This window comes from Condylura cristata, unplaced genomic scaffold (genome assembly GCF_000260355.1).
Source record: "Condylura cristata isolate star-nosed mole 26May11 unplaced genomic scaffold, ConCri1.0 scaffold00057, whole genome shotgun sequence".
In the NCBI taxonomy this organism is placed as follows: Eukaryota; Metazoa; Chordata; class Mammalia; order Eulipotyphla; family Talpidae; genus Condylura; species Condylura cristata.
Genome location: NW_004567158.1, coordinates 998,808 through 1,012,891, shown reverse-complemented (window position 1 = coordinate 1,012,891; position 14,084 = coordinate 998,808).

Genomic DNA, 14,084 nt, shown 5'->3' with positions numbered 1-14,084 from the left:
CCGCCCTGTCGACTCGGCGTCGCCCTGCGAGGGCCTCCGCCGCCGCTCCTGCAGGCGCGCACTGCTCGTCCGGACGGGGCACCTGCGGGGCCTCGCGGAGGCTGAGGCCTGCACGTGCTGGGCAGGGCAAGTGGGTGCCGCGGAGACGCGCTGGCGCCTTCCAGACTCCCGTGGCCACGACCCGCGGGCTGCTTGGCCGCTGCCCCACACAGATACAGGGAGGCAGAACAGGGGCCACACGAGCTCTGTATCCCTCGAGACCCGCAGGGATGGCGCGGCTAAGGCAGCGCCAGGTGCTGGACACCGCATCCCGAAGGCCAGTGTTCGTGTTCTGGAAGGGGTAGCGCGTCTTACCGGAGGAGGGGGTGCGGGCACACCGGGGTGGGGCCCTTCACCGTCTTGGGGCGCCCGGCCTCGCTCCTCTCTGGGAAGCGCAGACGGGGACCTATGACCTGCGGGGCCGGGCCGGGCATTGGAGACCATGAGCCGGCGGGTGTCTCCGCCTGTCCACCTGGAGGAGCAGCTCACAGCCAGACCCCTCGCTCTGTCCACTGTTTCTGGCAGCTGCGCGTCTGCCCGCCGGCGCTGGGGGTTGGGGCAGGGACCCCAGGGTGGAGGAGCCTCCTTGCGGGGGGCCCTCTGCCCGAGCCCACGTGACCCAGCCGCTGGGCACCATGGCGAGCCCCTGGCTCCGACACCGGTCACCCCCGGGCCCCCGCTTCCAGAATCTCCGGGCTGAGGGGCTCCGGGCCACTCCTGCCCCAGCCACAGCTGCGGGTGCCCAGCCGGAGGGGCTGACGGGCAGGCGGCTGTTCTGAGCCTGCCTGGCATGCGAAGACCCCCCCGCGCGTGGCTGACGGGAGAGGGTCGCGCGCGGAAGACAGACGAGCCCCTGGAAGGGCAGGCACCGCTGGAGCTCTGCAGCCCATCGCTAAAGGGCCGCTGGGCGCTGAGTGCCAAGGGCTCCCCCGGCCTCAGCAGTGGGAGCGGCAGGTGCAGTGGCACCCTTCCAGCCTGCTGCTCCACCACAAGTTAGGGGAGGCAGGTGGCCTAGACCTTTTATGGAGGAGCCTACTTCCGGGGCCTGCAATGAGCCAATCAGGTGTGAGCTACGAGTTGATTGGTGCTACCTGGCCCAATCAGACTGTGGTTAGCGGGAGCCAGCAGCCTCTCACCACATGTCAGTCGTGGCAGTTGCGCCTCCAAGACCTTTTATGTGAAGCCCACTTCCTGGACTGTGGACTGGACCAATCAGGTGCTAGAGCTGGCCTGTAAATGGTCCAATCAGCCACAGGATTGAAAAATGGTCCAATCAGACTGGTGGGTGGGGCGCCCTGAAAGAGGATATAAGCCAGGGTCTGCGGGTGACGAGGGCGGTGAAAGCAGCACAGCACGTGGAGAAGAGGGGAGCGAGGGCGGCGCCAGCCTGGCGCGGAAGGTGGCGAAGACCCTGTTCCGGCCGGTAAGCAGAGGAGGAGAAGCGTGCAGCAGCCGACCTGTGAGGACTGAAGAGAAGCGGAAGAAGCCTGCGCGGGGACGTGGCGTCCGTCCTGTTCCTCCATGCCCTGGACGGAGCCCCAGAGACGGCGGCCTGGCGCCACAAAGGGCTGTTTGTCGTCGGTGTCGCCCAACAACTCCCAAAGAGCTGTGGACACTGCGTGTCTCTGACGCCGCCTCTGAGGGGCCAGTAGGGGCCACCCTGCTGGCCAGCGCCGGCCAGCGCTCCTCCTGGAGACGGTGGCAGCCGTCTCCGTGTCTGGAAGACAAACCCGTGGTGGTGGTTCCTGGGGCCGGGGTGTCTCGCTTGTGGGTGCGGGTGACAGCCACAGAGGGTGACCTGTCCTCTCGTCGGGCACCGCCCTTTGGTAGGCGGTAGCCACACGCCCCGACGGTGTTGCCGTGGCTGTCCGGCCTCAGAGCCCGGGCAGGCGGGGGGCCGGCCTGCCGGCCCATCTGGCCTCGGCCTGTTGCCCATTTGTAGTCCTCTTGGCCTCTGTGGCTGCATGGCAGCCCCGCGGTCCTAAGTCCTTGGCGCCCTCCTGGGAGCCGGGTGTCTTGCCCCCGACTGCCATCCCCGCACCAGGCCTGGAGGCCCCGGTGGCCGCCTGCCCCGGCACCGCAGCGGCAGGGGACGCCGCCGCCGGGCTGCAGCGTGTGGCTGGTGTCCCGGGTCCCTTTGCGCACCCCAGCTCGTCTCCTTCACCCGTTTGGCGAGAGCTCGCTTTCTGGCCCCCTGGGCTGAGCCCGCCTGTGGGTGACGGTGAGGAAGGCCGAGGCGGTGTCAGCGTGCACGTGCTCGGGCAGCCCTGTGCTGGCCGCTCTGCCCGAGGGCTGCAGTTGCTGGCGCCTGCGCTTTGTTTACTCCTGGCAGCTGCCCCACTCGTATTTACCACGTGTATATGGGCGGCAGCATGCGTGGGCAGTCTCCTGTGTCCGCGGCCTCGCCGGCGCGCCTTCCTTTTCCTTGCTACCCGTGAGAGTCGGAAGCCCAGGCCCACTGTGGTTTGGATTTTCATCAGCCGCATCCACAGTGGCCATTTCTCTGTGTTCTCTGGGGAAGTTTCTGCCATGTATGTTTCCACCTTTGAACCGGATTGTTTCCTTTTTTACTTAAATGTAAAAATTCTTTCTAAATTTTCAGTACAAGTCCTTCATCAGGTGTGTGATTTGAAGATATTTCCCCAGTCGTGTCCCGTCTTCGTTTTCTTAATGGTGTCTGTGGTAGGGCAGCTCTTCACTCCTAAGACCCATTTTTTTTCCAGATTGTGCTGCATGATGCTGCATCTAAGAGCTCTGTGCTTGCGCTGAGCGCATGGAGATTTCCTCTGATGGTGTTAATCTTCCACCTGTTGCACTTGTTTTGGCTCCATCTTGACTCTGTATCATCGGAGGTGGGAGTCTAAATTCATCTCTTGGTAGACCGGCCACCCAGTTCTCCCATCACCATTTGTTGAAAAAAGGAAACTTGGTTTCCTGTTGAATGGTCTTAGAACGTTTTTGCAAAACAGTGAGCAATAAATGTATGTCTATGTGAACTCCCAGTCGTTTCATCAGTCTCTTTCTGTTCCTGCGTCGTTTCCATAATGCTGTAAATAGTGCAGCTTTGTAGTAAAGACTGAAATCGGGAAGTGTGATCCTTACATTGTGTTCTTTTTCAAAATTCCATGACTATTCTGGGCTTCCGTTTCCATATAAACATTAAGATCAGCTTGTCAAGCTCTCTAATAACCTCACTTTTATTTTGATAGAGCTTGCATTGTAGCTGCACATCAGTCTGAGGAGAGCTACCATCCGGACAACATTAAGTTTTCAAATCCATGAAATTGAAATACTCCATTTGCTTAGATTAGCTTTAATTTCCCTCATAAATGTTTTACAGTTTTCAGTGTAAAAGTCTTTACTTTTTATTAAATTTATTCCTAAGTATCTCCTTCTGTTTGATATACTGTGAATTGTTTTCTTAATAACCACATTCTGAATTTTTTGGGCCGGTATGTAGAAATACAAATGTCTTGTGTATTAATTTTGCACTTAAGACATTGGTGAGCAACTGATTTGTGTGTGCATGTGGCGGGGGGGGGGAGCTCACACGTGTATGTGTGGTTTTCCCTTAGAATTTTCTCAAATAGGGTTATGTCAAAGGCTACTTTATGTCCTTTTTTTCCCAGTCTGGATACTTTTACTTGTCTAATTTTGTTTTTCTTGTCTAATTCCCTTGGCTAGAATCTCTAGTATACTGTTGCCTACAAGTGGCAACATTGGACATCCACATCAGGTTCCTGATCTTGGGGAAGAGCATTCAGATAGTTTGTTGGATACAGAATTCTTGACAGCATTTTGCATATGCCATTCTGCTGCCCGTTAGTGCTGATGCCGCCACTTAGTTTTTCTGAGTGGGTACTATTGGCACCCAGGGGAAAATGTGAAAGTTTCCTACCATTCCTAATCAAGGTTCAATCGTTTTTCTTGAATTACTGATTTTAATTTGTTAGAAGATTTTCATCAATTTCAAGCCATGAAGGATTTTCATTTTTGACAACTTTTCCCATCTTTGTGTCTGGGGGAGTAGTTTTCTGTACACTTCCCTTGGCCATTCCAAAGTGTTGCCTGTATTTATTTTAGGCATCTATTTTGAGTGATTGTTTTTCCTACTTGGATATTTGTTTTTCTTCGTTTTGTAATTTGAGCTAAAATGTAGATATTTGGGGTTCAAGTTCATAGCATGCTGCAAAAAAAAATGTAGAAGCAAAATTGTCAATTGTCCAATTCCTAATGCAGTCATTCTTCTCAAATGTAACTGCCAGTTATTCAGGAATCATAATGGCCTAGTTTTGGCCTGCAGCCTTCAAAATGATTTTTGGCATTGTGGGGGTTACAAAGAAATGTATTCTGTGACCTCATGAAATTTACAGCCTGGCTGAAAGGTCAAAGCTCACATACAAGTGGGAATATGATTCAAATCAAGACAACACCAATATGTTTGGTTTCAACAGTAAGTGCTTTTTACCCATCGTAAAAGACAGAAATCTGTGTAGACCAATACAGATAGTCTTTTTGAATGAACAGGACTTGAAATGGTCTTTTAAGAATGGATAGGAAATTTACAGTGCTAAGAGAACACTGTAAGGTAAAGTATTATGAGGAATGCCACAGTCAGGACCATCGACCCCCCCACCCCCGACACACACACCCAAACTACAATGGTTTGTGTCCTCTTGTCACACGTGCCCACTCTTTCAGTGTGTAACTCAAGCCCTAAACAAGAGAGCTGTAGCAGAGAAGTGTCATTCACAAGGAAACCATGAGCCACTCGATCTGACTAATGTTGTCCCATCTCCCACTTGACCCTCCCTGTCTGTCCTGCTGCGTCTCTGCCTCATTCTTAATACTGACCAATCCCTGCAGCTCTGTTCCCCTATACAACCACCCTATCAGTGCTCACCCTTGGACTCGCTTACCATGATGGCTTCTCTTCTGGTAGTAGCCTTCTTAGTCACTGATGGAAACCCTCCATGGATTGCCGTACCTCCCTTCAGAAAGTCTATCCTTGAAACTGATTCCAGTGGCACCACAGTATGCACTCGGAAGAGATAATAGTGCTCGGCAGACGAGATCTAGCAAGTGTGCTGCTAAAAAAGAAGCTGCTGCTCTTTATATTAGGGATACTTACTGATCAGTCAAGCAGCAAAGCTCTGCTTGCTGTCCCTGGAAAGTCCATAAATGCACACAGCCCACATTCAGGTTTCACTTTACAATCCTAAGCCTAACACCCATGCTTCTCGACATATTTTTTGTAGCAACTCACTAGGGCTGCCAGATTTCAGTGTGGTCCATAGCATCCAAGTACTTTTAGGGGCTTCAATATTCATACCACACCTTATCCCACAACATCTGTCTCTCTAAAAGAATAGAAAACAAGGACATGCTAGGAAACATAAAGCATTTGTGCCTACTCTTGACCCTAGGTCATCATAAACTTTGCCTCTGCCTACCCTTCCCTACCTTCCAGTATCACAAGTCATGTTCAGTGTGGCAGCTGTGCTCATGAAATTGGCCAGAGCTGCTTGAGATCACTGTCTCTCACCATTATTGTCATACCAGGCCTTGATTACTTGGCTCCAACCACCCTGGCTTTCAGGCTGTTCTTGGGCCACAACAGGTAGACGCATAGCTCAGAGCTTTTGCCTCTTTTACCCTAGAAAACTTCAGGACTGACGCTCCTTACTCAAATGTCATCTTTCTCCATGGAGCCTGACCCGAGAATGGGTGCTTAAAGTCCTGCCATCTCCTTGTTGTGGTTCTTATCACATTCAATTCTATAGAATTACATATTATGCTTGTCTTTGTCTACCTCCTCCATCTAGAAAGTAAACTTCATGGGAAGTGAGAAATTTTGTCTGTTTTATTCACTAATTCCAAGTGTGTCAAACATTGCCTGGCACAAAGTTGACACACAACAAATTTTGTTAAAGGAATTTACTAATTAATTAGTTTTATTCAGTGAATTGATATGTAATCTGAGACCAAAGAATGACTAGGACAAATGAGAGGGAGAACGTAGCAGACAGGACACGAGAGAAGTTCCTAAGGCCATGACACAAGATAGATAGGGCGGACCGTGTAAAGTTTGAAGTGCCTTTGTACAGAGACAATGTGACTGTTTGCCTGCCCTCAAGGAGAGCACAATAAATGGAGAAAGGAAATAAGCAGGTGACAGTATGTGTGTTCTAAGCACAGTAAGAAGAGGGCCCGGAAGAACCGTGGAGACCCCAGCGGGCAGCTGTAACTCTTCCTAGGGGAAGGTGACATTCAGTCTAGAGCTCAGGCAGGAGAGCGACATGATGAAAATGCTTTAAGAAGATTAATCTGGCAATAGTATGGAAAATGGATTGGGATGAAGATGGACTGCAGGCAAGGAAACCATCTCGTCGATGGCACTAGTCCAGGTATGAGGTGATGAAGGCATCTATAGAAATGGCAAGAGAAGGACAAAGCTGAGAGACATTTGGAAGGAAAAATTGACAGGAGCTAAATGGACTCTTGGCTTTAAGCCTTTCAGGAGGTAATGCTTCTTCCTTAGTAATAACCATGAAAAGATTCAGATTGACCTATTATGTAATTGCCTGCTCTAACTAGAATCTCTAGCGATGGCTGTTCTCCAGAAGATTCCGTTACTGTGATTGATACTTGTTAGACCTTAATTTACATTAAGATGGCTTTAGATTCTAAAAGTTGGGAAGCACTCAAAAACATAACGTTGACTTTAAACAGCAAATTATTCTATTAAAGGAGAAATGAGGGAAACCAGGGTTGCATAAGTTTCACAATGGTCGCATATGTCCTTATTTAAGGATGACAGAAAAGGTGGGGAAAGAATGACTATGACAGGTGACACAAAGCTGCTGGCTTGGTAGGTGGAAGGAAAAGGCCAAATATCGCCTCGGGCTTTTACAAATACATATTTACAAAGAACAATGTTTGATTCTGTTCTCAAAACAGCACGTGCCCTGGCATGAGAATGGATGGGTATGATGACGTCATCAAAGTGCTCCCCGTGATCCGAGGGATTTAGGTGCTTTAAGACGGGGTGTGTGTGAATCTATCGCCACTTCTCACAAAGGAAAAGGAAGGTCTGCACTCTACTGACCAGTGAACTAAATAGCTCCTGGTTGTCTTCTAGGGCAGATTTGCAAGGGACTACGAGAAACATCAGTAAGCAAAGACATTCTGCACAAATCTAATTTTTACTTCCAATGAGATTATTAGGGATAGTCACGTAACACTGAGACTTAATCAAAATGTATGCCTTTTTTTCACTTAAGCCAGGCTTTTGTCACATGTATGAACAAGAATTATATAGTCATAGTAACGAGTTAGTCTCTAATACAAGCACATATTAGGCAACTCAACATGGTTAAGAGTTCAGAGTTCTGAGCAATGGGCCAAGGGCGAAGGTCTGCTGCAAATCCCCTTTGACTACTCAGTATTTTCATTACTTTGGTAAAGACTTAGAACAGACAGCGTAAACCCTGAGACAGAACAGCACGTGCAGGGAAGGAACAGGCCAGTGCTCATCGCAGTGCCTGGCACAAGGTACCCAAAGGTCTGATGAATCTATGATAGGAATTCTAGAAGAAAAGGAGAGAACCGCAGAGAAGCAATATTTGAAGAGCTGAGATCTCAACGTTTGCAAAAAATTAACAAAAAAAGCATTGCATTCATTTTCTATTGCTACAAATCCATTTTCAAATCTGGTGGCTTGAACCGGCACCCACTGAGTAGCTCACACCAGACCAGGCATGCTAGACTGGGTTCTCTGGTCAGTGTGTTAAAGGCTGAAGTCAGGGTGACAGGCAGCCTACACCCTCAGCCGGGAGCTCTGGTGAAGAATCCACATCCAGGCTTCTTCAGGGTAGCCACTGAATTCAGTTCCACATAGCTGTCAGACTGAGGGCGCTGTGTCCTTGCTATGTCTCAGCTGCAGGTCACTCACAGCAACCAGTTGCCACATTACTTGACCCATGGTCACCTCCATGTTCAGGGGGATAATCTCTCTGAGAGCAAATCCCTGTCTCCCTTCAAGTCTCTCACCCGAAAGAGCCCTGTCCCTTTGATAGACTAGATCAGCTCAACCCAGATCCCTTTTCTTTTTTTTTTAATTTATTTATTTTATTCAGACAGAACTGGGGTACAGGCCAGAGATGCGGAGGGTGAGAGGATTCCCCAGAGACAGAGCAGGGAGCAGAACAGGCAGATGGACGAAGTCCACTGCTGAGGGGAGCAGCAGGCGGGGCAGGAGAGGTCTGCCGCGCCATGGGGTCTCCTCCGGGGCAGGCAGGGGTGGAACTCATGAGGGAAGTGGCTTAAGCTTCTTAGTGCAGAGCGTTAACCCGCTGCGCCACCAGGGAGGGCCCCCAGATCTCTTTTCTTAAGGTCAGCTGTGCCACCTGTATAACCTGACCACACAAGTGAAACGCCATCATACTCACAGCCCCTCTCTCACTCGACAGGAAGGGATTATAATGTGCAAGGGACACTGAAGGCCATCTTAAATCCTTCCTGTCACAAGCACCACAGATTGAAAAAGTGCTGTAACTCAAAACAGTACAAAGAAAGCATCACTTCGTTATATTTTAGTAAAAGGTCTTTAAAAGAAAGAAAAAACGACAAGCAGTTGGAAGGGGAAGGAGCAGCAATTACATTGGCTTTGACTTCTCAATGGAAACATTAAGGCTTTTGGTGTCAAATAATCCCAAATGAAGATACACGGGGTGTGAAGTGCAACGGGGGTCACACACGAGCTTGGTCTGAATGTCCACTGACTGCAGAAAGCCAGAGTCACGGCACGTGTGTGAAGTTAAGTAACGACGGCAGTTGGTAAGGGACTAAACTGAGTTCCCTAGTTTGATCCTAATGTCGTAGGTCAAGGGTACATGCAGAGGAGGGGAACATCACTACTCTTTGAGAACCATTGAAAGAACGTATAAGAAGCAAGCAAAGGAGGAAGTGGAATTAGACAAAGCACTTTGGCAATGCAAAATGAGTAAGAGAGTGTTCACAACAGGCAAGACAAACGGAAAGCAAATATTGATATAGGAGAATTAAATTCAAATATAACAAATGTACCAAATGTAAGTGACAAAGATTATTAGACTGGTTGTAGAAATCTGCACTCTGAGCTGTTATAAGGGACACACGTCCTTATGTAAGGGTGTGGGAAGGTCAGAAGTGAAAGGGCCGGAGAAACATACGAACACAACCCGGAAGAAAACTGATGCAGAGTTTTGCAAAAGTTGGCAGGTGCCCAGTAAATAAACTCACAATAATGAGCCTCGATCTTAAACACCTCCCCTGTTCACTGACAGAGCGTCCGACAAATAAAAGCAGTAACTGTCAGAAATCCACCATGAGGAACAGACTTCGCCTAGCGAGCACAGAAGGACGCCCCACGCGGCAGCTGCATGTTCTCTTCTGCGCGTGGAAGGAGCGGCGGTGCTGGCATGAAGCAAGTCTCAAAAGCTTGAAACCATCACAGCTCCTCGGTATTGCATATGCGACCACCGTGCACTGAAGTTAGAAAACTAGAAAATACTTCCAGAGTAAGGAGTACGCTCTCAAGTCGCCTATAGGTCAAATTTCTGAAATGAGTACGGAAATGAGACTAAAAATGAAAGAAGCTACGGCGCGTAGAATCAGGGAGGCGGGGTGGGGCCCCGAGCCAGCTCGGGCAGGGAAAGTGCACGGTGGGCCGCAGCCGTGGGTGCGCGCGCGCCCCCCCAGGCCCACGGAGGCGCCACTCAAGGGGTTGCAATGAGGGGGACACTGACCATGGGGAGGCCTGTGCAGGTGGGGGGCAGAGGCTGCACAGATCTCTGTACCTCCCCTCGAATTTGCTGTGAACCTGAAAGTTCCTTTGAAAATCAAACCTGAACTCGAAAACGTTCACGGGGCAAATGGGCTGAAGGGACTCTTAACCAAAGAGCGCAGAGACAGTGCGCAGCACCGTGCACTCTAGGGATATGCAGATGGAAGCAGCAGCGCAAGTCTGTCTAACCGCAGCCCAAGGGACTGGCAGCATCGAGCTCAAGCGAGGACACAGAGTTGGCGCCACCCGAAATACTGGCTGCTCTGGCTCCTGGGGCGGCAGCTTCAGACTTTCCACTCGAACATGCTCACATGGGCAGCGCTCTTCCTACTGACCCAAGGCGTCTGAAACTAGGTTCACACAAAACTCAGAGCTCATAGCAGGTCCTGTGCAAAGGGACAGGACGGAGACCTCAGCCGTGTGTGGCTGCCGTTGCTCGCCCACCGAGACTGCTGTGCTCCCTTGAAGGAGCGAGGCAGAAAGAAGCCCGCGGAAGAGAACTTCCGCCTTCGGCTTGCTGTGTCTTGGGTGGTGTGCATTCCTCTTCTTTCCCCCTCTTCTCCTTTTCACGATGAGCAAGTTTCACTCTGCAAGGAAGGAGGCAACATCACACTTCCTCCACCGGGTTCCCTTGGCATCTGTTCCGATCACACAGTCACCAAGGCACGTGGTATTTCTCGCTAGGCTGTGAGCTTCTCTGATGGTGCTGATGTCACCGATTTAGTTGTAATGAAAAGTTAATGTACTTGCTTAAAAGTAGTTCTTTTTAAGAATGTAAACAGAGAAAAAAGAACTTCGTTAAGCACTGAACACCGGAACAGGCGTGGGGAATGTTTGTGCACGGGTCAGACGCCAAACACGCAGACTCTGCGGGCGGGCCACATATGGTCTTGGCCTCATACTCGTACTTGCTTATGACCTTTAAAAGTGTACAATCCATTCTTACCTTATGCGTCTCGTAGAAACAGGCCACAGTCTCACAGATCGTGTCTCGCCTGTAGGTGGAAGGCTCGCATCAGGGAGGTATTTAAGGCTTTTAAGTTGGATTTCCTTTTCCTCTTTTTGTCTTTTGCATTGTAAGTGGATGGGTTCATGAGGAAAAGGAGGAGGCCACCGTGCCGCCCAGCTCGGAGAGGGCGTCTCGAAGGGTAAGGGCCGGCGGTAGCAGGTGTCACTAACTCCGCAGAGGTGAGAGAGTGAAGAGTCCGCCACGGAGGACCTGGGGCCAGGAAAGCCTGTTCTGTGGAAGGCCAGAGTAGCCGTTTCAGGTTTTGTGGGCGGCCCCCAGCCTCCACGACATGCTCTCTTCGTTCCGTCCCTGCTTTGCAGCACTTTCAAGCCAGCGACGCAGCACTCAGCCCCAGGCTGTCGCTCGTCACACCGATGGTCCCGTGTGAGCACCCGCGGGACTGAGGCCTGCTTCGCCGTGTTTTAGGTTACAGACCCCAGAGGAAGTGCCACGAAAGCTGCAGCAGGACGCCCACAGAGAGCCCGTTTCGCAGCATGGGGGCTTCACACCGGGACTCCGAACGAACTGCAAAGTCTGGACGCGCCAGCACGCATCTGTGAGCCCCGAAGGCTCAGGCCCTTTTATTGGGCGTGACAGTGACTTGCGAAAGAGAGCTGTGGCTGGCCACAGGCGGCCCAGGCATGTGGCGTGAGCCCAGCGCAGGTCTGCACTTCCCTCTAGTACGGCCCAGGCCCATCCCAGGGCACACGTGACCTTCTAGCTGCAGGATCAAGTGCATCTTCTCGGTCTTTCCAGCCCAAAGGTCACTGTGGTGCCCACAGGCACCGGGTGGGCTCGCTGTGGATTCGGCGGCGGGATCCAGAGTCTGGGGCCTTCTCAGGCTTGAGCGGCTCAGGAACCCAGGTTCACGGGCAGGGGCGGCACAGGCCAGGCTGGGGCCATGGGCAGGCAGGCCACAGAGCCCTCCAGGCCCCCGGGGGGGCCTCACTTTCCCTGGACTCTCGCCAATGTTGCCTCTGCCCCGCTTCCTGCCCCGGGTGTGCCCCTTACCTGGCCCTGCCCCCGAGTCCTTGGGCAGCGCCCATGGGGGGGTCTGCAGGGAGGTGGTGTGCCTGCACCATGGAGGTAGCCCGGGGCTGGGGGGCCGGCCTGAGGAGGGAGTGGGAGTGCCCCAAATGAAGGCAAGGCACAAAGGTCACCGCAGCTGCAGTCACTTTTGCTGATTGCCTCCTAACCGGGCCTGTGCTCTGGGGCAACTTCCAGATCCTTACGCTGGTGGGATTGGACAACTTTGTCCCATTTTTTCATTGCTCTTGGGGGGAGAGTTTGCTGAGCTCTGCTCTTACAGAAGCCCGCTCCTCAGAGAGGCTCCAGACTTCACGTTGAGAAACACTAGTGAGATGGGTTTCCAGCTTGGGCATCAGATGCGGCCTCACCCCCAAGTGATGACATGCTCCTGCCAAGTTTCTTCTCTGACTTGACTTACCTGGCCCCTCAGATGAAGATGATGACAGCAGGCACTGGCCGTGTGGAGAACATACCGCCTCCCACCCACACACCTCAGCTTTGCCTTCTCTGTTCTGACCGAGGGTGCCCTGTGCGGGAAATGTTGACAGGGAAATTCAGGGGTCAAGCGATAAGCATGCGTATTTTTTTATTATTGGGTAGGACCTTCCAATGGCGACCGACTGTGCTTCACATGTACATCTGAAAACACTGGCTTAGTCCAGCTGCGAGAGTCTGGCCGCGCGGAGGGGTGAAATGCTCATACCAAGTCACGGCCACTCGGCCTGGAGGGTTCCGCCCATTCAGCTTTTCTGTTGACCTTCCACTCTTTCTGTCTACCCGCCGGGGCTACACCTGAGCCAAGAAGTGCATGGCGGTACGCGAACAACAAGGAAGTCAAGTACGCAGTTAAGAAGTAATAAAATAAATAGGGCCTACTTCCCAGCTCATCACGGAACGAACTGCCTTCGCCTGTCAGCACGAGACTGATGTGGGTGCTGTTCCCCTATCTCAGTGGAAGTCTTTTGGAAGGAAGCTATCAGGCTACTGATCTGTTTTCAAGTTTTCCTCAATGACTATTTCTGACCAGTGTGATCTCCTAGAACTGGGTTAGCAAACCCTGACGGGATCTGGTCATGTCTGGCTTTGCTCAGCTTTGGCCCAGGCGTCTGGATGAGCCCTGCTCTCTCACTCGTGGGTAGACAGGAGACTTGTCTTTTCACTGGGAGTTTGCACCTTTGACCACCGTCACCCACTTTCCCTCTGGCAACCACAAGCTACTCTCTGTTTCCATGAGTTCAATTTTTATAGATTTTGAATTGATGCCGTTTGTCTTGACCTGACTTCTCGCATTTAGCATAACGGGCTTATCCGTATTCTCATAGGCGGTGACAGTGCTGTTTATGTCTGAATACTGTACATCACACGCGCTCTGCTCACTCATCTGCTTACGTTGTGTCCACGTCACGGCTATTGTAAATAGCCCTGCAGTCAACATGAACAAGAACTGTTTGGGCTAATGTTGTCCTGTTCTTCAGGTAAATACCCAGAGGTAGGAAGAGTGAACCTGCCGGAGTTTGCACGTTTATGCTTTGAGGAAACGCCGCACTGCTTCCAGGGGCCTGGGCCCTCCTGCACCTCCCCAGCGTGTGGCCCTCCCACGTGCTGCGCGCCCGCACCATCGCGAGCAGTTTCCGCCCGTGGGAGCTGGGTCAGCCCACGTGGCAAGTGGAAACTGCATCTCGCTGGTGGTGATGGGTTTCGACGTGTCCGTTGGCCACTTTGTGTCCTCTTTGGAGAAGTGTCCATTCAGATGCTCTACCGAGTTTTTCATTGGGTTGTTTTGTTGCTACAGACTTGTCGTCCCTCCTAACTTGGAAAGTTTATGTGCGGGTGGCAGGTGTTGGCAGGGCAGTGTGAGAGAACGGAGCGCAGGCCATAAGCTGCTGCAGACTTTCGTTGTCACCCTCTCATAGCTTGACAGGTGCCCCAGAAGTCCTCTACTGCATAACAGCAACTTCTTAAACTTGTTTACCTGGGGAAAGATTTACTCATCATTTATTAATTAGTGCTACTCGACCTCCCAAGATTCGCGCCTCAGGAGCATTGTCAGCAAGCACTCCTTTTAATTTGATTTCACAGGCAGTGCAGCCTAGGTAATCGGCTGCTACAGCAATGTTCTTAACTAGTAAATGGCCGGCTGTGTGTGGATTGTTTGTAACGTCCCCTGGAAGGAACCGACAG